We start from the raw sequence: 27,626 nt of genomic DNA on the forward strand, positions 1-27,626 counted from the left end.
ACTGTCCTCTGGGGACCCCTCCCCAGCCAGCCCACGGCCCCCTAGCAGGAAAATGAGAAGCTGGAGCAGAGGGGTTAATTTGGGGAAAAGCAGCAGCTGCTTGAAACAGCGAGGGCGGGCCCTCGGGCAAGAGCTGCCCCTGCTGCGATAATGATTGTGAGGGATGCTGGGTGTGGGGGCCACGGCACCCCCCAGACGCCCTGCACTCAGGCGAGGTATCTGCTTGGGCATGCACACAGACACACAGAGGAAGAAGCACCAGAACTGTCCGGGTAAACCACAGTCCCTCACACACAATTAGACCAGCGCTGCAGTTGCTTTCCGTGTTCAAGAGTAAAACCACGCTGAGACACATGCTGCAGGCAACCCTGGCACCCAGGGGCCGTAACACACACACAGCTACACCTCTCCAGACCCTAGTGCATCAGGGTCTGACTCAGCGTGCCCCCGGCTGGACAAGGGCAGAGGATTCCACCGTGGAGAGTGAGCAAAGAGCTGAGGACCAGTGTGGGAGGGCCTGGGGACTCCTGCCAGAGCTCAATGGACTGACCAGGGGCAGAGCCATCTTGAACCTTCTTGGGTCTTCTCACTCCTAGGGGCTTCATCTCACATATTATCAAACACAGAGACACATCCAGATCCTGCATTACATAAGATGTGTATATAACCACAGGGGTAAAGCAGCTTTGCACTGGCATGGAACATTCTGTAGGCATTTAGTCGAGAACCCGTTACTTGTGATTTCTTCACGTGTGTTCTCTTCATATTCTGAGGTCACTGATATGTTTTTTAGCTGAACCATCAAAAGCCTTTGGGTGGGAAGTGGATGTGGCTCAAGCAATTGGGCTTCCGTCTATCACAGAGGAGGCCCAGGGTTTGAGGCCCAGGGCCTCCTGGTGAAGGCAGGCCGGCCTGTGTGGTGAGCTGGCCCACGCCGAGTGCCGACGTGCCCGACGTGCGTAGAGTGCTGCCCTGCGCGGGAGTGCTGGCCCACGTGGAGAGCAGGTGCAGCAAGATGACGCAACAAAAAGAGACACAGAGGAGAGAGAATAAGAGATGAGGCAGATCAGGGAGCTGAGGTGGAGCAAAGGAGCGGTCACCTCTCTCTCACTCTGGAAGGTCCCAGGATGGGTTCCTGGAGCCACCTAATGAGAATACAACAGACACAGAAGACCACACAGAGAGCAGACAATGGCGGGGGTGGTGGGGGTGGAGATAAACAAACAAACAAATAAATAAAAAGCCTTGGGGCCCTGGGTCCTGGGTAACAGGACCCGTGTGAAAGGGGTGGTAGGTGTGGGTGGGGGGGATGTTGCTGTTGGGAGACCAACCCTACTTTGTTGACAGCCAGCAGACCTGTGTGCCCAGGACCCAACTCTTTGGTGACCAATTCCTATAATATCTCCTGGAGCCAGACAGAAAGCTAAGTAAGAGCCATGGATTCAATAGCCTCTACTCTGAGGCTCACACCCCACACATACGGCATCTTACTGTCTTGCAGACACACACCATGCCTGGACAGCTTTGGGCAGGCACCATCACAGACGGACAGCTATACACCAACACACACGACAGATGCTCACCCTCACCACCTGGACACCCCCAACAGACACGCATCCCCCTAGCACACAGGCACACACCTGCATGGACACCTACTTCCCCATAGGCTGGCCCACAGATCTGACTCAGGCAGAGCCAACATCCACCCCTGACAACGCAGAGACCCACCTGGAGAGGCACAGAGGCCCCCCTGGGCAAAGACACTTGAGTCCACACACCGAGACATGCCAGGCACTTAATGACAGATACCCACATTGGAACATGCCCCCCTCCCTCTTCCTCTCACACCCACCCACACATGCTCCCTGTCCTGTCATGGGGAGACAGAGCATCCCAGCCCCACGGAGCCCAAGGGGCCTGATTAACGGGAAAGTCTACGAATGCCAATTAGAGCAAAGTTTACTGAACAAATTGTTTGCAGTTGTGCCCCAGAACCATCATGAATTTTAATCTTGCATTAATTTGCACTGATGTGAAGTTTGCAGAAGCCAGGGCCTTGGGTGCCTCCTGTCCCCCTCACCGGGAAAGGGCCAACGCCAGCATCATCTCAGGAGCCCTGGGGGCAGTCTTCAACCTTACCTGTCCAGAGACACCAGCCTGGGGCCAGGTTCCCCCCCCCCCCCCCCCAGTCTGGAGAGACCCTACATGCCCAGAAGCTGGGCAAGAGTCTTGGGCATGCATGAGGTATACATATGTGGTGAGGAGGGCCCCGATAAACTGGGAAGGAGCTGGGAGCCCTAGAGCCTCTGGGAAGAGACACAAGCAAGGACACAAATATGGAGAGAGACACTGATGTGGCAGAGATACAGACAGGACACAGATGCTGTAATAATTCTATTCATATTACCTCAACTAACAGAATTTCCAGGATTAGAATTTCAGTCCAAATGATCTCTCCAAAGTAAATTTGGTCATGTCTTCTCCGTTCTACCAGACCCTCTTCTCAAACCCTGCTGCAGTTTTCCATTGCTTTTTTTTTTTTTTAGGTCCCAGGGTGGGTATTGAACCCCAGACCTTGTGTGTAGGAAGCCGGCGCTCAACCACAGAGCCATGACAGCTCCCCTGAGTTGGTTTTCTCCATTTGTTTGCTTGTTGTTTGTTTGGTTTTTCAGGAGGCCTCCCACGTGGGAAGCAGGTGCTCATCCACTTGAGCCACATAGGCTCCCCTCCACTGCAGTTAAAAGTAAAGACAACCCTGCATGAGCTGGGCGGCCCCTCCCACCTCCTCACCCTCACCCTCCTCGTCTCACTCTTTTCTGTCTGCTATTCAGCCACTGTTAGCCCCTTGTAGGAGCTGTGACAGTTTGAAGTTCTCTTATGTATCTCCAAAAGAGGAAGATTGTGTTTTTTAATAATTAAAAAATTATTTTTAATAATAAGACCCTTTTGACTGGGCTATGTGAGGCATGACTCGGGTTGCGTCTCTACCCTCTTGTTGGGTCTGATATAAACAGAGGCACAGAAAGACAGACACACAGAGAGAAAGGAAGCTGCCATGTGAGGGAGAAGACGGCAGGAAAACAGAGAAGCCCTGAGGGCTGAGAGAGGTCCCCGAGTCTGGAACCAGCAGAGCACAGAGGCATGGAAAGAGACCCCTGAGAGACTGGCTCAAGGCTCAGGAGATGAGCCCTGCTGTACGCCTGACAGCTCACAGCCGAAGTGGGGAAGAAAGCAGAGCAGGCGAGACCAGAGAGGAGGAGCAGTATGAGACAAGGCCTGGGCCTGGCTGCCCACAGCTGAGCTCTGAGAGACTACAGATCCTGCAAGGGAAGGCAGAGACCTTGCCGGAGATCGGGGCCATCTTGCCTCAACACGTGGCGGGACCCTGAGAAAGCATCTCTGCTGGTGCCTTGACTTAGCCATTCAGGTCACTGCTGGTCCAAGGAGGCTGAGAGACACGTGGAGCAGACCTGTACCAAATCCACAGCTCCGTGCCAAGCCCAGGGTAGCCCGGTCCAGATCAGCCAAGCTCCAGTCAACCTTCAAGAAATATTTATTGTTGTATGCCCCTGATTTTGGGGGGTGGTTGGTTAGCAGCATTGTAATGGGAAGAACTGACTAATGCAGAGCACCTACCATATGCCAGGTCCTGTGTGACGTAATGCGGACACTGAGGTGAGCAAAAACAGCCTCTAGTCAGGGAGCTTATATTCTAGTGATGGGGCCATGTGAACATTCACAGCAAGGGGCGGGGGAGGGTTGATACAGGCAGGGTCCAACAAACTTCTCCAAGCAAGTGACACTGGAGCTGAGACCTGAAGGTTGAGTAGGATTTAACTACGTAAACTCCAGACAGAGGAACAATTTCAAAGGCTCTGAGGCTGGAAGGGAATATGGCTCCTGTCTTAGTTTGCTGCAGGGCTTCTGATGCAGAGTACCAGAAATGGTTGCCTTTTATAAAGGGGATTGATTTGGGGTAAAAGCTTACAGTTCCGAGGCTGTGAAATGGCCAAGTCAAGGCACCAGCAGAGATGTACTTACCAAATGCTGCCCCAGCACTAGCCCTTGGCGACCTGACCGACACTGAATCAAGCCTCACACCCCTTCCTTTACCCTGTGGAAGAGGAAGATGCCTTAGGAGAAAGGCGGGGTACCTGAGACCCTTTCCCTCATCTCTAACTTACTGAATGCCTTTGGACAAGTCATTCTCCTCTACCTGTGAGGGGGGATGGTAATCCCCACCCCTCTCCTTTCAGCTGTGGAGAGCCTCAGAGTAAATGTAGCAGCCAGGCTGGAGCTCAGGTCTGGGGCTCCAGTCCTGGTGCCCGGCCTGGGCTCTACCAGGGCCACCCGCGGCGAGGACTCAGAGTCTAGCTTCTTTCCGCAGAACTCGCCCCTGTGCCTCGGGAGACCCTCCCGGCCAGTGGTTCAGTTCCTGCCTCTGCCACTTACCAATTCTGGGCCTTGGGTTCTGTTAGTAATGGTTCTCCTGTATCCAGCTCCTGCAGTGCTCCAGATGGGGGCAAACCTGCCTCATTTAATACTCCTGACAATTCTAGGACAGAGATTTTATCCCCTATTTACTTGGGAAGAAAGTAAGACTCAAAAAGGTTTAAGTCACTTGCCCAAGGGTGGGAAGTAAGGAACAAATTACCTCCCCTTCTGGAGCTTCCCTTTCGTCTTCTAAAACCCTCTTACTGTTGTGGTGAAGATTAAATGAGTTTAGTTTGTAAGCACAGAGTAGGTGCTTAGTGAATGTGAATTTCCTCCCCCATCCTCTTGGAGATTGGAGAGTGTACGAAGAAGGTACAGTGGAATCCCCAGGGCACTTTAAAAAGTACTGCTGCCCCAGGTGCAACCCCAGAGATTCTGAATTAATTGGTCTGGGGCACATCGGAATTCTGGAAATTCCTCAGGTGATTCTAATGTTCAGCCGCTGCATTCTAGACCCTAAGGGGGTACAGGGTGGAAGGGGCGCTCAGACCCTTACCCGTTAGCTCCTGAAATGGCCTCCTCCTGGGTGGACTTCCCTCCCTGTCCCCCTCCCCTCCCATTCTTCACTCAGCAGCCGGAGGGGTCAGGACAAACAAATTACACCACTCCCTGCAGTCACTTCCCACTGCGGGGAGGAGTTAACCAGCCCACCCACCCCCTCCTCCAAGGCCCTGCCTGTCCCCTCTGGGTGGCTGTGCCCTGGGCACAGGGCCCCGGCCTCAGGGGCCACTCCCATCCCACTGCCCTCACTCCCACTGTGCTCTCGGTCCTCTCAGCCCAGTCTGCCCCTGGCTAATTCCCACTTGGCCTTTAGATCTCAAGCAGCCCCTCCACAAAGAGCCTTTCCCTGACCGGCCATCCAAGAGTCAGGCTCTCTCAGCTTTGCTCTTCCAGATGTTGTTAAATGCATGAGGAAATAAATTCCATTTAAAAATCACCTCTTCATTTGTATGTTTACCTATCTGATGTCTGTCTCTCTCACTAGACTCTAAGCTCCCTGAGGGCAGGGGATCACAGCTGTTTTTGTACATTATTGTACCCCAGGGCCTAGCATGGGACCTGGTGCAGAGTAATGTTTAACAAATATTTGTGAGTATGGGCTATGATGTGAACCATTGACCATGATGTGCAGCAATGCCCAGAGATGTACTTACCAAATGCAATAGATGTGTCATGATGATGGGGGAGAGTGTTGCTGTGGGGGGAGTGGTGGGGTGGGGGCGGTGGGGTTGAATGGGACCTCATATTTTTTTAATGTAATATTTTTAAAAAATGAATTAAAAAAAAGAATAAAAATGTGGAATTGAAAAAATGAAACAAGAAAAACAACAATAACAAAAATATTTGTTAAATAAATGAATGGATGGCACCAGTTCCAGAGTGTCTTGGAAGGCTGGGTGTTTTGGAGCTTTTCGATTATTTAAAACTATTTATTGGGAAACGGACTTGGCCCAGTGGTTAGGGCGTTCGTCTACCACATGGGAGGTCCGCGGTTCAAACCCCGGTCCTCCCTGACCTGTGTGGAGCTGGCCCATGCACAGTGCTGATGTGCGCAAGGAGTGCCGTGCCACACAGGGGTGTCCCCCGCGTAGGGGAGCCCCACGCGCAAGGAGTGCACCCATAAGGAGAGCCGCCCAGCGTGAAAGAAAAAGTGCAGCCTGCCCAGGAATGGCGCCGCCCACACTTCCCATGCCACTGACGACAACAGAAGCGGACAAAGAAACAAGACGCAGCAAATAGACACCGAGAACAGACAACCGGGGAAGGGGGGGGGAATTAAATAAAAATAAAATAAATCTTTTAAAAAATTAAAAAATAAAATAAAACTGTTTATTCATAATAGATCCCCTCCAGTGAGCATTTCCCATGCTCATTTCAGTAGGAGGAGCTGGACATGGGCTCCCTCTCTTGCTTTCTCTCTCTCCCCCCTCCAAAGCTTCTCCACCCTCTCTCCAGCTCGCCCTGCCGGGTGATACTGTCCTGGCCAACCTGCCTCATCTGCAGCATCTCTTCCACCTCATATTGTCCTCCTTTGGACCCATCACACCAGCCAAAGCAGAGGGGAGGCCATGGGCTTTTTCTAAAGGCTGGGTGGACCCAGCAGCCAGAGCTCTGCTCAGGTGGGTCAACCTTCATCAGAACCCCACAGAGAGATGCCGACTAGGGGTGCAGGAGGGGAATGCAACCAGCCGGCAACTCCAGCATCAGTTATGGCTGCTGCGGGGGGCAGAGAAGGGGAGTGGAGAGAGAGCAGTGAAGAGGATTAGCGTAAGAGCCATGGTCCGTGGGCGGGCTGGGGAAAAGGATGAAGAGCAAATCTGTCAAAGACTATATTGGGCCAGCTCTCCAGCCCCTGCCTCGTCCTTCCCACCCAAATCCCCAGGCTGCTAACTGCCCCAAGTCTGGCCCATCCTTTCCCAGCTCCCGAGGGAGCAGAGGAGTTTAGGAGCTCCAGGGAAGGGCACCCGTGCCACCGGCCTGGGTATCCTGGGTATCCCCTCCTCCTGGTCCTCACCACCTTGGGGCCGGCAGCGCCAGGTTTTACCCATGGCATGGCAGCATTCACAGAGTGTAGTCACTAGCATTATCCTCAAACAGATGAGGAAACCGAGGCTCAGAGCGGTGATGTCACCCATCCGAGGTCACCACGTTTGTGTGCCCACAGAGCCCACCTCTTAACCCAAAAGGCTACTGTCTGGAGCCATCCCAAATCCCCATCCCAAAAGGACAGCCTAAGTCAGGTGGGGTCCGCATGCCATCTTCTCAAGGAATTAATGGCGATCCAGCCGAGCCCGTCCGTCATCTGGATAGTAGCTTTCCCTTCACGCTTAGTAAATGTGAGGCAATTACTGTGACTACCTCTGGCAAGATGAAATTTAAAGAAAGACAGAATCATAGGATGTCAGGCTGGCAAAGGCCTAACGCCACAACTCTCAGCTCACAGGTGAAGGGGAGAGAAAAAAAGAAACAGGTTCGCAGAGGCTTCCGACACCCACCTAAAAGCAGCCACCTATATGTGTGATTTAGGTTTTCTTGATATTTGTGCTCATGTTCTCATGCTATCTGGTTGCCTGAGCCGAGTCCTTTGCAACCGGCCTAGTTGCTGCTTTGGTAGATTTCCATTTTGAATTTCAGCTCTCTTACCAGCAAGCCCCTGGGAGCCTCCTGCTTCCTCTCATTTCTTGTGTCTTTAAAGAAAACTCTCCTTGCCTGAGCTCCCTCCCACTGGATTTTGTCCTTTGGAGCTGGCTCTCCCGCCCTCCCTCTCTTCCTTCCGTCTCTGCTTCCTGTCTTGCCCTCTTCCCACACAGGCATCTTCCTCTTCTCTATCCACAGGGGAGCAGGACCCTCAGGAGGCCTCCAGCCCCAGGAGCCCCCAGCCCAACAGTGGCAGCTCCCTGCCCCGCCCTCCTTGGGTGGGGGTGAGGGTGCTGGGCTCTCTGGCTGTGCTGCAGTGCCTCTAACTGCAGCTTCTCCCCCTCTCTCAGGGTTGCTGGAAGATTATTAGATAATTTTCAAATTTGTAAAGCGCCTTAAGCTCCTTGGAGGAAAGGTGGTATATGAGTGTAATAACAATAACAATCCTATCTGTCAGAGCCATTGAGAAAATGAATCTTGTTATCCTCAGGAACCAGCGGTAGGAACCTCAGCAAGAAACACGAAAATAAAGCGCAGAGTGCGGGCTCCTGGCCAATCAGGGGAGGAAAACGTGCCACCTGGGGGCCAGAGTGGCATTCGCGACCGCCCCACCCCCAGCCCAAAGCTGGCAGGAAGGGGCTCTCAGAAATGCACCCAAATTGCCTCTGATGCTTCACCAATTAAAATGACTTTAGGACAAGTTGAAATCAACTTAGGGAGCAAAGCATTCTGATTTCTGAAACTCTCCCAAGGCAGTGGGGAGGGCAAGAGTCTGAGCAGGTTGTCACTCACTCAGGAGTAATGATGGGAAAATCCATCACAGTAACGTGATTGAGTTTGCTGAATTAGTAAGGATGTTTACGCTGCGCGCTGGAAGCGCGAGTGGGGCTGGCTGGGCGGCTGGGGTTTTTGACAAGTGTGGCAGCTTCTCTCCTAATGAGGTTCCAGGAGTCACCCTGGCTGGACTCGCTGCTGCTGACTTCAAGTCAGACTGTGTCTCACTCTTCAGGCAAGTGGCTAAGGGCAGGGGTGGGCTCTGATGCCAGATGGAACTGGGCTTAAGTGCTGGCTCTGTCACCACCAACCATGTGATCTTGGACAAAGCACTGCCTTTCTCCAAGCCTCAGTTTCCCCACAGGTAAAATCTGCATAATGATAGCTCCCAGTTCATAAGGCTACTGTAAGGGAAAAAATGACAGGAGCTATCTTTTTTGTTGTTTCTTTACTTCCCCAGGCTCAGCAGAAACATGGAGAGAGAGAGAGAAGCTGGATTTATCTCATCTCCCCTGGAGCATGCATTCCCCTAAGAGCCAACCGGAGACGAGGAAGGGAAAGGTGATATGGCTCAAGCAGCTGGGCACCCACCTACCACATGGGAGGTCCTGGGTTTGGTTACTGGTGCCTCCTAAAGAAGACAAGCAAGACAGCAAGGCAGCGAGCTGACACTACAGGCTGGTGTGGTGAGCAGACGCAACAAGATGACGCAATGGAGAGACACAGTGAGGAAACACAATGAGTCACAACAAGCAGGGGCAGAGGTGGCTCAGGCGATTGGGTGCCTCCCTTGCCCATTGGATGTCCCAGGTTTGGTTCTCAGTGCCTCCTAAAATGAAGATTAGCAGAGAGCAGACAGTGAGTGCAAACCATGGGTGCGGTGGAGGGGTGGGAATAAAAAAATAAATATTAAAAAAAAAAGATAAGAAAGGTAGAGACATTTGGAAAAACACAGTGCAGAGTTCAAGTCCTGACTCTGCTCCTTGCTGGCTGTGTGATCTCAAACAAGTCACCTAATCTCTCTGGGCCTTGGTTTCCTCAGCTGTAAAATGGGGAAAAGCATACACTTCCCTGTGGGTTTCTGAACAAACTTCTAAAAGTTCTAAGTAGACATTTCTTAGTATGCAAGGGAATGAACAGTCTCTGGAAGACAAAGTCAAGAAAGGGTTCAGAGCACATGGCTGCATGCTGGGGGAAGGGGGTTCAAAGGACTGATGGGGCAGATTGTGAAACCTGGGAAGGGAGGCAGGGGTGGACAGGATGCCTGGAATTTATCAACTGGGCTTGCTGGGAACTTACCAGAGGAAATGACACGGGTCTGCAGCATGAAGGACTGAAGTCAGACCAGAAATAGGCTTCCAGACAATCGAGCCCACTCCTTCCCCAGATCTTTGACTATACCTGAGCAAAACCTCTCTCTAGAGGAAAGCCTCAGGCTGACTGTGCTGCAAGGAAGACAGAAAGGTGGGCAGGGAGACCCCGATGACGCTGCCACAGGATGGGACCCGGAGGTCACAGTGGCACCCAAGTCCCAGAGAGAAGGCCGCGGCCCCTCCCCCAGGCTCCCTTGGCGCCTCAAGCCTTGGAAGCCTCGGTGACCCTGCAGGGAAGTCGCTGGGCCCAGTCCGGAGCAGGCACCATGCCCAGGTCAGCGGCAGGCCACAACCCATTATTCAAGGGTCTCATGAAAAAGCAAACCTCCTGGCCGGGAAGAATGGCCGGGATCCTGACTCTTCCTGCACAGGAAACGGAGCAGCTGTGCCTGAGCCCCGCAGAAGTCTCCCTGCCGGAGAGGGCCCCCCTGGGGCTGAAAGGAGGACACCTGGGCCTGGACCAGGTCCCACCCACCCCACACCCACCGCTGGTGGACTCGCTGTGTTTTCATCGTGATTTCCTTGTTGTCGCAGTTAATAGCATTGGTTTGTTAATTACTGTATATTTTAAAAGTAAGAGGAGAGGGAATTCCCACTGGAGACCTGTGCTGGGCTGAAACAATGTGATGTGAGGGAAGGGAGAGTGTTGGCGGGGTAATGAGCTTGCTCCTGCTGGCTGGTTTCTGCTCCTCTAGGCAGTGCCTGGGGCCGGAGATGGGGCTGCGGGAGAGGGAGGCAGGGGCCCTGACAGAGCCGAAGCCCCTGTCTCTTGGGGGGTCCTCTGCAGCACCACTCCTCAGCCCCCAAATCTCTGCCTGAGTCCCCTGTCCCTGAGCCCTGCACTGTCATCAAGCCCGAGGGGAGGGTGCTGTACGAGGAGTGAATAAGGCGCCACGGCTTATGATGAGGGGCATTGATGTGAATTGAGGTTGCCTTAGGAGACCAGTTGGGGAAGGGGAGAGAGGCTCTCGCATTGAGATTCAGCAGGAGATGGCAGCCCTAGAGGGAGAATGGGGGTGGGGACAGGGTGGGTGGGGAGGGGCAGTGGCAGGGACAAGGTCTTAGAAGGGGCTGGAACAGCAACTTACGGATGAGACCAGGCTGGGGGGCAAGCAGGGCCTGGTGTTGAACCCTCACTCTGCAGGCCACACCACGTGTGGGGCCACGTCAGCTGGGAGGAAGGGGATCTTTTGCAATCCACCTGGAGGGGGTCAGTATGTGTTAACAGGGCCCTGCAGGTTCAGGCTCCCCCCACCCTTCCCACCCAGAGTCACAGGGGAGTGGAAGCTGGGACAGGGTGGCAGGACCCAGGAGGGGTTGGGGCGAGAGGATGGAGAAGAGCAGAGAGGGAGGGAAGAAGAGAGCCTTAAAGACAGAGAAGGATGGAGGACTGAAAAAGAAGTTCACACAATCTAGAGGAGCTGATTAAAATCCTAGAAGAAAATGTGATGGAGAGACTTTCTATCATCCTATTGAGACATTTAACCTAAAAGAAATGAGTTAAATAATTTATACAGAGAACGAGTAAAATTTGCTTTGATCAAATTAAAAAATATGACTCTGGAAATAGAGTGTCCACCGCGTCCTTTCCAGGCGGCAGAAAGAGCTGCCAAGAAACAAAATGACAAAGACATAAAAATAACTAACCCTAACCCGGCGAATATTAGTACCATATTTTTGGGGAGATTACATGGCATCACTGCGGGCCACGCAGAGAAATCCTCTCTAAGCACCAACAGGAGAGGTTTTGCTCATTGAGGAAGCCCCATAAAAACCAGAAAATGGATAAAATTTTCCTTTACAAAAGTGATCAGCTTCACTCGGGGGTTGGCCCAGAAGCCACAAGGGATCAAGTTAAATTTCCCATCCATGCATTTCAAAAAAGAATAGCGCGGCTTTCCTCCCCTCCCCAACTCCGTGTTTCTTGAAGAAGATCCCTGTCCCCGTCATTTGCACGCATACACGCACTCACCCGTCCTGGAAAGCATCGTCGTCAGTCTCCAAGGCCCAGTTTTGCCCCTCTTTAAAATGGGCTAACGCCCCCTGCACAGAGCTGTAGTGAGGCTCACAGGAGAGGCTAGAGCCTGGCAGGTGGAAACAGTGAATGTCCAGCAAGTGCAAACTGAGCTGCCAGGGATCCTCCACCTGGTCCACACCTTTTTTTTTTTTTAAAGATTTATTTGTTTTTATTTATTTCTCTCCCTGTCCCCGCCCTCCCCTCCGCCCAGTTGTCTGCTCTATGTCCATTCGCTGTGTGTTCTTCTGTGTCCAGTTGTATTCTTGTCAGTGGCACTGGGAATCTGTGTCTCTTTTTTGTTTTGTCACCTTGCTGCGTCAGCTCTCTGTGTGTGCCACTCCTGAGCAGGCTGCACTTTTTTTGTATGGGGCAGCTTTCCTTACGGGAGGCACTTCTTACACGTGGGGCTCCCCTATGTGCGGGACACCCCTGCGTGGCACGGCACTCCTTGCATGCATCACACTGTGTGTAGGCCAACTCCACACGGATCAGGAGGCCCTAGATTTGAACCCTGGACCTCCCATGTGGTAGGCGGTCACTCTATCCGTTGAGCCAAATCTGCTTCCCCTGATCCACACCTTGACTGGGAAACCCCACATGGGCGACAGATTTTAATTCAATCTTGGGGAGACTTAAATATCAGGGACATTTGTCCCTCTGACTTTTTGGACCCAGTTAACCAAAAAGGCACTTTAGTACTAAATAGCAGGGAGAACACCCAGAGTTTAGCAGCAAGGGTTTGGAGTTTAAAATTCTGGTTTCACCACTTCTTTAGCTGCCTGACTTTGGCCAAGCTAACATAATCACCCCAAGTTAACATAACATCCTCATCCACAGAATGGCAATAATAATGGAACTGATCTCTTAGGATTGAATAAGAAAAGGGATGTAAAAAGTCTAATGGGGGTGCTTGGCATATAGTAAAAGTTCAATAAATGATGACAGTTTGTCATTTTTTTTCAATGACCTTGGGAGGCCCATTCAAGGTCACAGTGAATTTTCTTCCCAAACCCTCAGTTACGGTCTCTGATCCCCAGGGTCTAGCTGACCTCTGCTCTGGCCACACCACAGGAAGGGCTGTGGTCAGCTTCAGGACCACCACACCAGTCCCCTGACATATCCTGGTGGTACAGAGGGGAACCAGGAGGGAGAGAAAACTCAACCCACTGACACAGGAGCCGTGAAGGAAGGACAGGGGCTGTTCCGCTGGTGAGACCGGAAACCTCCAGGGGACCTGGAATGACAGCCTTCAGATTCCCAAAGGCCTGTCACATGCCAATACAGACTCCCAATGAAGAAACTCTTGAATAGTGGGAGCTTTGCAACAATGAGAAGAGGCTGCCTCTAAAGGTAGTGAGTTCCCCATCCCTGGGGGGAGTAGACAGAGGCTGGAGGTAACATAGAGGGGTTCTGAGCACCAGTGGAGCACGCTGGATGCTCTTTGTGCAGCTCTTGGAGTGTGTCAGGAGGGCTCAGCTCAGAAGTCACCCAGCTGCTGGATCTGAGGCTTCCTGCCCCCACCCCTGTGTTCTGTGCTCCTCCTTAGGCAAAGACCACATAGGGATTCGCTGCTGAGCATACTGTGGGTCTACGTGGTTGAATGATGTGAAGGCAAAGGAAGGGGAGGCAGGGTGGTGTGTGTGTGTGAGAGAGAGACAGAGAGACAGAGAGAGAGGAAGGAGGAGAGGAGAGAGATGACACCCGGGCAGCAGAGATAGGGAGATACAGAGAGTGGAAGAAGCGAGACAGAGAAAAAAAACACAACAGGTAGAAAGAAACAAAAAAGAGAAAAATCAGACTAAAATGCTGAAAGGGAGAAACAAAAATGGGAGACGGAGAGGAGATTCGGAAATTGAGACAGACTGCCAGAGCGCGGGTGGGCAGGCGAGGCGGGCAGCCCCACACCTGCAGCTGTGCTGCTGTCCGTCCAGCCAGGCGGTGGGCGGGCCCAGGGCACACGCGTGTGCGCCCAGACTTGGCCGCTGAGCCACCGTGTCAGTGCGAGCGTGTCAGCCCCGGGGATGGGGATGAGCCGGCTTTTATCTCCTCCGGCTGTGCAGGATTTACAAGCTTTTGAAATGCAGGATTAATAAGAAGAGGCCGGTGTTTTAATCTATAATGGAACAGAAAGTATCATTATTGTTAAATAATGCACAGCCTGTCGTTTATTAAGAATTAATGGTTTATCGAGTGCTCAGGTTGCTGCAGCCACCTCTGCCCTCCCAGGCCTGGGCTCCTAGCGGCTGGCCTGGCGGCTCAGCTGTGCCCCCAGAGCCCGACCCGCAGGGACAGGCTGCCCTGGGCCAGGGGCCCGGCAGGCTCCAGGCTCTTGTTCCCAGGCGCAGCCTGTCTGCGGCCTTCCCTCGCTCCTGCTGGGGCTGGGGAGTGGATATGGATGTGAGGGGGTGGGATCCCCCTCATTCCTCTAGCCTAGACACACCCCTGTGTGTCCTCACCGTGGGGTTTACCCATCCCTCCTCTTCCTAGGCCTTTGCAATTCAATTTCCACTCTCACACTGCATCCTCTGGAAGCGATGACAATAGACGCTGCAGAGGCAGGCTCTGACCGAGAACTCACCCTGTGCCAGTCATTTCACAGCTGCCATTCCATTTTAATCCACAGCACAGCACCACTTCAGAGCTGGGAAAACTGAGGCTTGGGGGAGTGAAATCATCTGTCCAAGGCCACACCGCAGATGGCAGAGCCAAATGAATCCATTTTATTACAAAGCCCTTTCAACTCCTCACCTTGGGGCACCAGCTCTGGGGTCCCCCATTTTTCTCTAACAGTTATTCAGGTGACCTCAGGGACAAAGCCGTGAGAAGTGCTACAGATTGTGTGTCCTTCATATGGGGCTGTGACTACGACGAGGTGCTAGGCAACAGCCAAGCGGCATCCGTCTCCGCCAACTGGGAAAACTGAGTCACAGGATAAGTGAGTCACTATGTCAGAGATGGCAACCCAGAGGCCTGATGCCCTGCTCAGCATCACAGCCAGACTCTGTCCCCGAGCCCCTGTGCCTCAGAACTCCCTGGCCTCCCCAGCCACCAATCTGCATGACTTAGGTCTCTGGTCCCAAATACTCCAGGTCCAGAAACAGAAGTTGACCATGTGTCCACTGATTCCAAGGTAGGGGTCAAAGCTGTGGGACCTTGGGTAAGTTATTCAACCTCTCTGAACCTCTATCAAATGGTAACACTGCCCATCTCAAACGCTTGTTGGCAGTAGTGAATGAGGTCATCCATGCAAAAGCTTGGCACAGACCACACAACAAGCACTCGGTGTTCCTACAGGGCAGGGATGTGCCTTGGTGTCCTGGGCTTATTGCTACCAGAGCAAGCTTGTTCCCAGCATCAACAGCCCACCGGTTTCCACCCTGGTCATTCATACCTCAAGCGTGCATCAAGCACCTGCTATGTGAGAAGCACACGCTTCCTGAACACTCGACTGTCCCACGCCCGGTGCTGAGGGCGAGTGGTGAACAAGGCAGAGGCCCTGACTGTCCCCCAGGGGTTCCCAATCCCACCCCTTCCTCCCTACCCTCTCTATCTCCCCTCCCACCTAATTCTTTTTCATCTCCCTCTATCTCAGCTCCCATCTCAGTTTCTCACCTTCACCCTCTGTGTTCCACCTCAAACCCATCTCTACCTTGCACCCTTCACCAGGCCTCCCTCTATTGCCATCGCCGCCTCATCTCTAACCCCAGGCCCCCCACCGTCCCCCATCTTCCATCTCACCCCACGCCCTCCTACCCCCTCTTCATCTTTCCCTTCACCCCCAACTCGAGACCACTGCCGTCTCACCCCCACCTCATCCCGATCTCCCTCCCCATTCCCAGTCCATCTCTCACTGCCATGTCGCTCCTTTACCTCATCTCCATCCCCCCCTCCCCAACCCGAGGACTCCTCCCGGGCCAGCTCCAGGGCCCAGCGGGCCTGATGGGGGAGGGCACCTGCCCACAGAGACCACTGTGTGGCGGTGCACTCTGGGGCTGAGCCCCCAAAACCCCCGGACAGGGGCATCCCAGGACCTGCGGTGAGGAGCGTCGCCTCGATTGGCGGCGGCGGGGAGGCCGCCCACGGGGCAGCAGAGAAGCTCCCCGCTCCGCTCCCCACCCCATCTGTCCCTCTCTCCCCTGGTCGGGCCGCCACGCCGGGACCTCGGCCCACAGCCTGGCTCCTCACGCGGCTCCTGTTTTATTAACCTGCCTGTCGCTGCTCTCGCCACTGAATAGGGCCTCTGGGGGGGCCGGGAGGGGGGCCCTGGGCTGTGCCAGGATCACCATGGAAACCGCAGCCTCGGCCAATGGGCGGGCAGGCAGCACCGAGTGCAGCAGGCAGCTGGGTCTCAGAAGCCTCGCGCAGCCTGCAGGCGACCCCGGCGCTGCACGCCCTCTGCAGCCCCTGCCCAGGGAGAGGCTAAAAAGGGGGACAAGATCCCGGAAGGGGCACGGGGAGGGCAGTGGCGATCAGTGCGAGGCCAGGGGACACGGAGGGCTGGACTGAGAGATGGGGAAAGACGGGGAGGGCCATCAGAGACTCCTGGGCTAGGCTAGCGATTTGGAGGTAGGGCATCAGGAGCCGGGGCAGGGGGCTGAGCTTCCCCCTAGCTGCGGTTCTCCATCCAGGCTAGGGTTACTTAGTCTCAACACTGATGACATTTCGGACCAGGCAATTCTGTGTTGTGGGGGCTCTCCTGCGCATTGCAGGATGTTTAGCAGCCTCACTGACCCCTCTGCCCACTAGAAGCTCATAGGAGCTCCTTGACCCCCAAGTCGTGACAAAGAAAAATGTCTTCCGACATGGCAGAATGTCCCATGCGGGTGGGCAGTCCCTGATTGAGAACCATCATCCGAGCCTCTCCAGGCAGTGTCACCATGGGTGGCTCTTGCACTCTGGGCGCTGCCTTCCCTGAGGAGAAGAGGGAAGGGGGAGGAGGATCAGGGAAGGAGTGGGGATGGAGAAAAAGGAAGAGGAGGAGGGGCAGGAGGAGGGAGCCTAGGGCAGGGCTGCTGGTGGGTGGGAGAGCCTCTGGAAATAAGGATGTAGGAGAGAGAGGGCCTGGGAAGATCTCGAGCTGCCAATTTATGCTGCAAGGGTTAAAGAAAATCAAGTAAGGGCTCTAAATGCTTTTCTTCATTGAAATTCCTTCTACCTGGTGTACCCTTTCCCACCCTCTCCACCTGGAGAGATCTTACTCTTTCTTGAGGCTCACGTCACGCACCACATCCAAGAAGTCCCCCCTGATTCTCTGACTCAGATTGATTTTTTTCTTTCCTCCACAATTCCTTGTCATTTTGCTTCTGCCTCCACTTAGCAGGGTTCATCCTAATAACAGTAGTTACCTTAATTAAGGGTTTACTGTGTGCCAGACACTGCACTAAAGGCTTTCAGCACATTTCCCCATTTATCCTTCCCATCACTCCTCGAGCTGGGTACTATTACCAGAGTCACCATTTTACAGATGAAGAAACTGAGGCTCCAATGAAGTAACTTGCCCAAGGTGACTCAGTTAGAAATAGCAAAATGAGGACTCAGACCCAGGTTTTCATGACTCCGGTGCAGTGCTCTTAGCTTCTGCTGTACACTGAGGAGGTGGCCCTCCCCCCATTAGACTGAGAACTCCTGGCAAAGGCCCGCACAGTGCTGGTGAGTGGTCAGCCCTTGGGAGCTGTTTGGGATTGGTTGGTGGTCTTTGGGTGGGTTTCCCTGGCCTGAGGGAAACCTGGCCTGGACACTGAGCCCAAGAAGGCTGGGACCCGACTGGCAGCCCCTGGGTGCCGAGCGCCTCACTAGGAGGTACATTTTCCAAAAGCCCTCAGATTTAGATGGGACCCGAATTAGCTGAACTGACCCTATGAAAGGAAAGTGCCACTGAGGCCCCATGGATTCACTCGGCCACCTTGGATGCTGGGCCATGGTCCCTCCCAGTGGCCAGGAGACCCAGCTGTCTCTGGTGGTGGTGGTGGAGGGCTGTGGGAGTGAGAGTGCAGCTGGAGACCCTCCTCTCACCCTGGGGGATGTGGAGCCAGAGGCCTCGCTCAGGGGACTGTGTCAGGGTGGGACCCAACCCTAGCCCAGGCCCAGAGGACAAAGCAAGGCCGCTATTCCCCTCACCCCTGCCCCACACAGCAAGGGTCCCTTTCCCACCGGCCCCATCTGAATTTAAGAGGTTAGGTTGGCAGAGGATGTCCATCCCAGCCTCCCCAGCGTCGATCCCACCCCCACCCCGGCTTTATACTCAGCAAACCGGGGTTTGAGGCTGAGGGGTGTCTGCCAGGAAGCTTCCCATGATGCCGCTTCCTTCTCAGGTTAGGTTTTGATCTGGAATCCAGGAGCTGGAGTCCCAGGGGGCTCACATCAGAACTGCTCCCTCACCCCAGGCCTGTGCACACCACCCGCCTCCCCCAGGAACCGGCAACACGGCGCACCTCAGCTTCGAAGACAAGGCTCCTGGCAGGCTGCTGTTTCCATGGCAACCCCATCCCAGGCTGCCCTACCCAGTGCTTCCTTCCACCCCCCTCCCTCCACCCTAAACCCACATCACCTTCATTCACAGAGCAAGAACCATTTAACGCTGACAAAGTGGACACCCCCTGCTCCCCAGTTCTCTCTCGCCCCCATCCTTCCCTTCTTTCTCCCTTTTCTCATTCAAGAGCGATCCAAGGACCGGAGAGAGAAACGGAAGAGTGGGAGGTGGGTGCGGGGAAGGGGTGGCTGAACCGGGGTGAATGGAGGGGTGAGACCGGAAGGAGATGGAGACAGAGCCATGACCCAGTGCCCCTCCCTATATCTTGGAAACCCCCAAAGCTCAGGCCTCCTTCCCAGTTTTGCCTGGGCTTATGGATCTGTGCCTTTCACAGCTCTATCTCTGTGAGTACTTAAGGCCTGGGGGTGGGGGGGAGATAAATAAATAAATAAATCTTCAAAAAAAGACCCAGAAATTCTCCCTGATGGGCCGAAAACTCCAAACACAACATGGCCAGGTGTCAGCCTCCAGGCTCAGGTTCTCTCCACAGCACCAGCCAAACCGGCTCAGAGGCCACATGCAATGGCCTGGCCTTGGAACTCAACCCCAAGCACCAAGGCTGACCGTGACCTGACCCTGGTGCCCTTCCTGTATCAGGCACTATTTGCCCCACAAGGACAGTTGGGGGGGGCGGGGGGCGGGGCAGGACTCCAATTCACAGTGGGATCATGAGAAGGGTGAGGGAGGGTGTCAGCCCCTAGCCCTGGTTAAGTAAGGCAACTCCCCTCGGCTAGGAGAAGGAAATGACCTCAGAGGAATAGGTAGGTGCTGCTGGAAAGTCCAGAGAGGCTGCTGGGAGCAGGCATCAGGCCCCTCTCTGCAGGAGGCCAGCGAGAGGGGCAGCAGCTCAGTTTCAGAATCAGCCAGGCTGGGTTGGAACTCTAATACCCTAATGGGTTGTCTGTGGCTAAGTAAAATACTTACTGTCCCTGATCCTCAATTTCCTTATGTGAAAAACGAAGATATTAATTATATAATGAGGCCTAGGTCCCTTCCAGACACTGCTTTAGATGAGCAGATGTGACTCAAGCAGTTGGGCACCCACTTACCACATGGGACGTCCTGGGTTTGGTTCCTGATACCTCCTAAAGAAGACGAGCTGGTGTGACAGACTAGCGCTGCGAGCTGATGCTACGAGATGATGTAATGTGGAGACACAATGAGGAGACACAATGAGAAACACAACAAGTAGGGACTGGAGGTGACTCAAGCGATTGGGTGCTCCCTCCCACAGTGGAGATCCTGAGTTCGGTCCCAGTGCTTCCTAAAAGAGAAGACGAGCAGATACAGAGAATACACAACAAATAGACACAAAGAGCAGACATCAAGTGCGAACAACAAGGGGGAGGGCGGGGAAATAAATAAATAAAATACATCTTAAAAAAGAATAGATGAGTTACTTCATTTAAGCATCATAGTAGCCGGGGAGGTAGATATTATCATTGCTACATCTATTCTACAAAACGGAAACCAACCGAAGCTCAGAGCAGTTAAGACAGCTCAGCTAGTGGGAGGGCAGGCTTTTAATCCAGGCAGAATGAGATCATGTATGCAAAGTGTCCATAGCTGCTAAGTTCTCGGTAAATACCCCACTTAGGCTTATTCCTATTAGTGAGGTTCTTACTAGTGATCTAAGTTGGGGCCACATTTCTCATTTCTCCTGCTCTCTGTGGATTCACAGCTTCCACCAGCGACCAGCACTGTGCACCCCCCCGGGCCTGAGACTGGGGATCAGGGAGGGCTCAGGCTTGGTGAGCTTGGCGATGTGATGTACGAGGGGGAAACGAGCTTTGGACAAGAAACATCCAAGCTGGCAGATATCCAAGCTGTCAGAGACCATCTCTAGGCCGGCAAGAAGGTGAGGTGTCAGGAGGAAGTGACTGGTCCAGCGTTACTTGGCAGGGGTGGCACAGCTCTGTCCCTCCTTCCACACAGCACAGCCTCTGGATGACAAGTCCAGGTCAGAAGCTTCGGAGGTTAGAATTTCCAGGGAAGCGTGGGCCAGGGTGGAGGGAAAGAGATCCTTTCCTCAGGGTGGGCTGCCCTGCAACTCGAGCCCACCCAACCAGACTGGCAGCGTCCCCTCCCCCTTGTGGCCGACTCGCAGCTCTTCCAGCTTCCTCCCTGCCCTGAAAGGGTCTCCTTTCCCCACCAGCCCAAGCCTCCAAGAACCTCAGAACTCCGTCCCCACCCCCCACCCGCACCTTGAGTGACTGTGCCGAACAAACAGCATTGTTCCCACACAATGGACTCTGAGAACTCGGGAATTCACAAAATGGTCCTGAATTTCAGCTTCCTTCCCTTTCTGGCCCCAGAAAGACCCATTGTCCATAAACTCAGGTTAAAATATGCACCTTTGCTCCAGCTGGGGAGCCACTTAAGCAGTATTAAGGACGTCCCCCCTCCTCTTCTCTTCCCCTCCTCCTCAGCCCTTTCAGAGAAAGGCCAGCAGGACGGGGAGGAGCCTGCCCCGCAGCGCCCCTCGCCACCTGCGGACCCCATTCTACATCTGAGAAGACTTGACTAAAGGTGGGTAGGGGGACCAGTCTTTTTGGAGACTCCTCATCACAACACCTCAACCCTGAAACGAAGACTTCCAGGGTCCCTTCAGTCTCTTCTGCCAGACCTCCAAGGACGGGGAGCTCACTACTTCGCAAGGCACTTGTTCCTTTCCTCAAAATTTCCATTATTGGAAGACTTTCCCCAGAAGGAGCCCACCCACCTCCCTGGTAACAGCCCAGACTTCTGCCCCGGCTCCCACAGTAGCTTGCTCTTCTTCTGGCACCTGTCAGGCCTCCTGGAAGACTGCCATTGTAGTCCCCTGAGCTTTCTCCTGGCCTCGAACACCCCCAGACTCTTCACCCAGGCCCCATTAGCCATCCCCTTCCCCTTCCCCATCTTACCCCCTCCGTGCTGTGTCCTTGGGGGTGCTGAGTGGTGTGGGGCAGGGAGCTAATTCCAGCTTCCACAAGTATTAGTCAATAAATATTTACTAAATGCCTTCCAGGTACCAGGCACTATGCTGACAGCTGGGGATACAGGCAAGATCCCAGCTCTCCAGAGGTTTGTATTCTGGTGGGGAAGTCAGATGGTAATCAAATAAGCACAGGAATTAATGCTTAATTATCAAATGAGATAAGGGATGTGCCCAAAGGAACCTGATAATTTGAAAGCATCTAACAAAGGAAACTGATCTAGCGTGATGGGGAGAAGGGAGCCCACCCGAGGCTTTCCTGAGATCTAAAGGGAGTAGGACTTCACTAGAGAAGAGGGAGGGAACAGCATTCCAGGCTGAGGGGACAGACTGTGCAAAGACCCTGTGACAGAAGGAAGCTCATTTTACTCTGAGAAAGACACAAATGTATATGGGCAATAATGGCTTGTTGACATTTGCCTCAAAAAGACATAGAACCCTAGAGTTCCTTGTTCCTGGGCAGTTCTTCCCAGTTCTTCCGAGCCTTTGCACTTGCTGTTCCCTCTACCTGGAATGCTGTTCCCAGATTTTTCCAAGTGTGGTTTGTTTTCATCAGCCTCATGTCTCTGCCCAAATCACCCAGCCTAAAGGAACTCCCTCTACATGTGTTCTCACTCTCTACCCCTGTAGCTGATTTTATTATTTTTTAATATCACTTTCACAATCTGAAATTAAATTATTTCTTTCTTTGCATGTTTACTGTTACTCTCTCCCCTCACAAGAAAATAAGGCTCTGTATGGGCATGAATTTTGTCTTCTTAGTTATTATTACATTATAGTATCTGGCACTGTGCTCGCACAGAGTAGGTCCCCAATAAATGAACGAATGAATGAGTTGCCAAAGGGACACGAAGATAAAAGGACTATGTTTCCCAGCCAGAGGAAGTGGGTACGAATGAGTCAGCCCACAAGTGCCCACGGTTCCACAGACCTCTCCCGCTGCACAGACCAACTCTCCAGGGCCTCCTAGACAATCCAGAGCCAGGGGCTCTATCGTTCCTTGTGCCAGTCCAGCTAATCAATACCCACTTCCTCTGGCTGGATGAGGACCTGGACAAGCAGACATGTCTGAGGTTGGCAGTCAGTTAATCAAAGATGATGGTGGAATTTTCATGCCCTACGGGAGGGGCAAAAGAAAGAGATCAATCCATGTGGCTTGGAAGCCCCTCCTGGGCTCCACCTGCTTCCCACCTCCCACCTCCTCCTGGAACCCCAGCCCGCCTCTCATTTCTCCGCATGTCCTTCTCTACGGGGAGCTAGAATGGAGAGATTATAATTTAGGAGCATTTTACAGGACTCAGGAATTTGACTAGTTGGGCAACTTTTTAAACAAATATTTATTGATTTATGGAGAACCTCCTAAGTGCAAAGCTTGGCCAGGGACTGTCAGACTCATACATAATAATTGATTCAGAGCAGATGGTGAAAAATGTTTTAGGGAAAAGCCTGTGATCCTAGAGTACTGGTCGGGTGGGTAGGGATAGGGGTTTAATTCCAAGCTGGGAGCTCTGAGTCAGATTATTGGAGTATTATTAAAAAATAATAACCACACTGAGCACTTTTTGAATGGATTTTCTCACTTAATTCTTGCTGTGTCTCTGTGTGTGATTATTATTATCCCATTTATAGATGGGAAGACTAAGTCTGGCTCAGAGGGGCTAAGCAACTTGCTTGCATTTTCAACAGATATTAAGTGCCAAGGTGGGTTTTCAAGCTCAATGGTTGTTATGACTGTGCCAAGCAGTAATGGTAGGACTTGGATGGGCAGATAAGAAGAGGCTGTTCTAGGAAGAAGCTGCAGTTTGAGCAAGAGCCAGTAGGCAATGCTGCCAGATCTGTCTGAAAATCAGAGCTTGAGGCTTTCGGAGATTTAAAAAAAACAAAAACAAAAACGCCCTCTCCTTCCCCCCCCCTCAAAAAAAACCAAAAAAGCCCACTTCTCACTAACTTTTCCTACCTCTGGCCCCAGGGTGGATTTTCTGCCCTGGGCATGTTTCTCTCCAGTCCCCAAACAGAACTTTAAATTGTGCAACGGGTATGGGGGACTTCTGGTGAATTGGTCTTATCCCTACCCTGGCTAGGGATGGGGGCCACTTGGGGACACTCTCTGGGCCAAGCTGGTCCCCTGCCCATCTGCATCCCTGCCTCCTGACTCATTACATTCCAGCCAATAGATTTGTAGCATGCAAATTCAATGAATAGGCAAAGAAATGATTGGCTCATTTTCCCCTGATGTAATAATGCCACTATTCAAGTAAGTCCTATGTACCCCACCCCCACCCCAATCCCGGGTATTTGATCATGTTTCTGGCAAGAATCCCCAACTCCTTCATTTCCCCCTTTCTTTGCTCATTCTGAGTTAAAAGGCCCGACTCTCTCCCAAGGGATGGGATGTGTGGAGGACCAGGAAGCGAGCACCCTTAGGCCCGAACCACTCCGTTCCTCCTGGGAGGCCCCATATGCCTCTGCTGGCTGTGAGTAATCTCAAATCCAGGATAACAGAACCCATTTACTAAGAGATTTTGTGAGAATCCATGTCCAAGGGCTTCCTGAAACCAAACCCCAGCATATCGGCTGTTCCTTTCAGCCCCTAATTTAGTAATTCTATTGAGAAAAAGAGATTGCAGGTTTTTTTATTTGGTGTGATTTATTCTTTATCATATAAATAATAATAATTTACACAAAGCTCTTCCCCAAACAGAAGAGAATCTGTACATAAAAATAAACAAAAATTAAACTGAGCTGGGCCTGGTGCCCAGAAAACCAGCCAATTCCAAACACATCCAGGGGGAAAAAAATCCTCCAGGTCCTGGGAGTTCTGGGCCCGTGGCTAGAATTTGGGGTGGAGCCATGGTCTGGGAAGCCACTGCCCTTGCTCCCTTGTCCCTGTGCAGGGCAATGGCACCTCTGGCAGCCAACACTCAGGGCCAACCAGCAGGCTTTTGGGGATTGGAGGTGGGTGGGATTTGGACTCAAGGAATAATCAATTTTTAAAACTCCTGGGCAGTGTTAGTGCAAGCTTCCAGGGACTGTGAGAGCTACTGTGGCTAGGGAAGATGGGGTATTGGCTAACACCCAAAGTGGGCGGAAGCAGCCTTTGGTTCCATCTTTCCCCAGTAGCTCATTAGAGGTACAAGTTGGGCAGCATATCTTCTGGTCTTCTCTACCCTTGGAGCTCAGGCCCCTTCCCTGGAGACTTGTTATTTTCTATAGATATTGGAAGATGACAAGCAATCTTCTTGGCCATTGATTAATTTCCATTACAGATACTCTTTGGCTATTTACAATTTCCCCTGCTCCTTTTCCCATAAAAGGGTCCAAGAGGGAGCCAGCCTTCGTATGCTTTACTTGTGTATCTGAGGAATTACGTATGTGGCTCAGACTTTAAGACCCTTTCTCTCCTTTCCAAGACAGGAGTTAGATCTGCATTGGTCTGTAAGTACAGAGCCATCTGCAATTAGAGATTTTATAAATGGTGAAGTAGATGATATTGAGTGTAATGATGTTGAAGATGAGGATGACAAAGGTGATGGTAAAGACAATAGAGAGAAAGGGGAGTGTGATATTGAGGCTTGTGTCAAGGGCGGTTATCTGGCTTAGACTGAACCATGAAAATGATGGATTGTGGAGGTGGTGGTGATGGTACAGGAAAAGGTAAACGTGTCCAGGTGCATGTGTGACTCAGAGTGGAGAGAGGCAGCACAGCAGGATGGTTAAAAGCTCAGACTGAGGGGCCAGACCTTGTGGTTTCAAATTTCAGCTCAGTCTCCCCACCCACAAAATGGGGGTCCTAGCAGTACCTGCCTTGTAGGATTGCCGTGAATTCGTGTAAAACGCCTGGTTCGTGGTAAGCACCAGGTGAGGGGGCACTGTCTAAGGGGTGACAGCTACATCCAGAGTGGGAGCCACCAAGCACAACCAGCAGAGTTGGTTAGATTCAGGAGACCTTGGTCAGGCTCTATCGCTTTCTCTACGTGACCCCACCCCCTACCCCTTTCTTGGTTGCTCCGTGAACAAAAATAATTGCAGTGAAAACTATTCAGAACTCAAAGTTTCTCTTGAGCAGTGAAGCTTGATGTGTGGGACTGACACATGGCCCTATGGGAACATACAGCCCAGACAAGACCCCACAGGTCTGCAGGCCCAGGCAGAGATTTAGCAGATATGCCTGGACCAGGGGTCAAACAGAGGGAGATGTTGAGCAGGTTAGACCAGCATTTTAAGGTGATGGAAAGGTGCGTGACAAGCTCCTGCCTGGGGGCTCTAAGGAAGCTGCCGATCCCCAAAATGCAGCCCCACTGGGGCTGAGATGCGGATTCTGGGTGGACTGTGACAGCAGCTATGCTGGCATCCGGCCCAAGCTGGGTGCATGTGGGTTTCGCTAACAACCAGCTTCTTCCAGTTCTGCCTGGAGTTCTCGTTCTCCACAAGTCTCTCCCTTCCCCCTAGGGCTGGAGACAGGAATGGGAAGCAAAGATCCCTGGGGATCAGTGCTTTATTAAACCTTTCATAGACTTCCCTTGTTTGGGCCTTGCCTAAGGAGGTCAGAGCCTTCTGATGCCTCCAGAACCAACAGGCAGCTGTCAGAGACTGCTCGGAAGGAATCAGCTGCTGGAAGCGCTCTCCTCCTCCTCCTGCCCCAGGGGCAGCCCCAGATTCAGGCTCATTGGTCCAAAGGGATGGGCTTGGCCTTGACCATCCGGGACCCTTAGGCAGCCCCTCTCCTCTCCTGATCAGGTGCTGTTGGCTCCCCCAGCATCAATCACCTCATCCTTCTGAAGGAGAGGGCAAGAGCCCTGCCACGTCCTGATTTCCAGTCCTAGTAACTCATTTACATCATAGCCTAGGGCCCCAGCCTGACTTTTGTCCCAAAGCTGAGCCCTGTCGTTCCTGCCCCCTCTTGGCTCAGGTCCCAGTCCACCTAGGCACAGTGGATGGAGTGCTGTGTGTTTGTGGGGATGCACTGGCTGGTGCTTCGAAGGCATAAAACAAATATTAACATCCACTTATTGAGCTCTTATAAGGTGCCAGCTTTATGTGATATGTTCCACATGCACCATCTCACTGAAGCCTCATTTTCGGATGAGAATAGGCTCAGAGAGGTTAGATGACTGGTTCAAGGTCACACAGTTAGAAAATATGGGAATCTAGATTCAAAGACCTCCCTGAGGCCTTGCCCTCTAAGCTGTGCACCGTCCACTTGGATGGGTCTGAGGTCCCCCCATCTGATGCTCAGTAAACAGGGTGGGCTGTGGCTGGTGTGGAGAGCCAAGAGAAGGCCACCCTCAGACCTCAAACCCAGCTGTCCACCAATGATCTCCTGTCCACCTGGGACTGTCCAGGGAGCCTCCCAGAAAAGCTGGAAGGGAGCCTCAGCCTGGCAAGACAGCTCAGGGAAGAGGCCCAGGCTCTGCTGCGTCAGCAACCTCCCATCTCCAGAGCCCCCTTCAGCAGCCCACTATGAAAACGCCTCCAACACCTCTCCCAGCCCCTGCCCCCCATCCCAAAGTGACCCGCCAACCCCTCTCTTCCCTGTTCCCTCTCCTACCTCCAAAATGTCCCCTGCAGCACCCCCTTCCTCCTGCAGCCCCAGAACTGTAGGGTTAGACTGGTCCAGCCTGCAAAGCTCCCAGTGGGGTTTCTTCTTGGGGTCACAGCTTCAAATGCATCTCTGCAGCTTGCTTGTACTTTGATAAAGCAAATGAAGACCTGAGTCCCCTCACTGCTCCTCTGGACGTCCCCCCCCTCCACCCCCACCCCCGCAACTTCTCCCTGCTCACCAGCTGCTCCATGCAGTCAGGGGGAGGTGGGTGGACCCGCAGAAACCAGCTTGTTTCTGAGGCTGGAAAACAACTATAGGAAATTAACAGGCTGAGAAATGTCTACCCAGCTCCGGATTTGTTTTGCACCCTCAGCCTTTCTCTTTGCAGCTCCCTCCTCCTGCCCCTGCCACCTCACTCCCCGGCTGCCCCACCCCCATCCCGCTCAGCGTGGGCATCTGGGGCTTACTGGTTGTATGTCTAGAGTCTTTGCAGGACGGTGCACCTTGGGGGTGTACGCGTGTGTGCGTGTGTGTTTAGGGATGGAAGACCTGCCCCTCCTTCCACAGCAGCTTAGTCAGAAACGCCAGCGGCAGAGACAATTGCGCGGGTGGGGTGCTGAGCACAGAGCCGGCGGAGCCCGAGGGCAGGCAGAGAAGCACCACACAAGAAATTGATTCCATTAAAAAGTAATCTTAAATTTAATAAAAGTTATGATTTGATTATAGCCACAGAACCTACAGGCAAGAGGGAAGGGGGGCTGTGGATTCTAGTGATGGATAAACAG

The 27,626-nt window shown here is 52.8% G+C and overlaps 1 long non-coding RNA gene across 1 annotated transcript in view; it reads right to left on the minus strand.

The window, feature by feature from the left end:
• Positions 1 to 27,143, minus strand: part of LOC131274324 (uncharacterized) — a 45,320-nt gene extending 18,177 nt beyond the window's left edge. Inside the window, exons 1-2 of the long non-coding RNA XR_009181546.2 lie at positions 27,080 to 27,143; positions 26,848 to 26,986 (exon numbers count right to left, since the gene is read on the minus strand). This is a non-coding gene — a long non-coding RNA (uncharacterized lncRNA). The remainder of the gene's footprint in view (positions 1 to 26,847; positions 26,987 to 27,079) is intronic.
• Positions 27,144 to 27,626: the final 483 nt, after the last annotated feature.

The sequence above is a fragment of the Dasypus novemcinctus genome, chromosome 2 (assembly GCF_030445035.2).
Source record: "Dasypus novemcinctus isolate mDasNov1 chromosome 2, mDasNov1.1.hap2, whole genome shotgun sequence".
Lineage (NCBI taxonomy): Eukaryota > Metazoa > Chordata > Mammalia > Cingulata > Dasypodidae > Dasypus > Dasypus novemcinctus.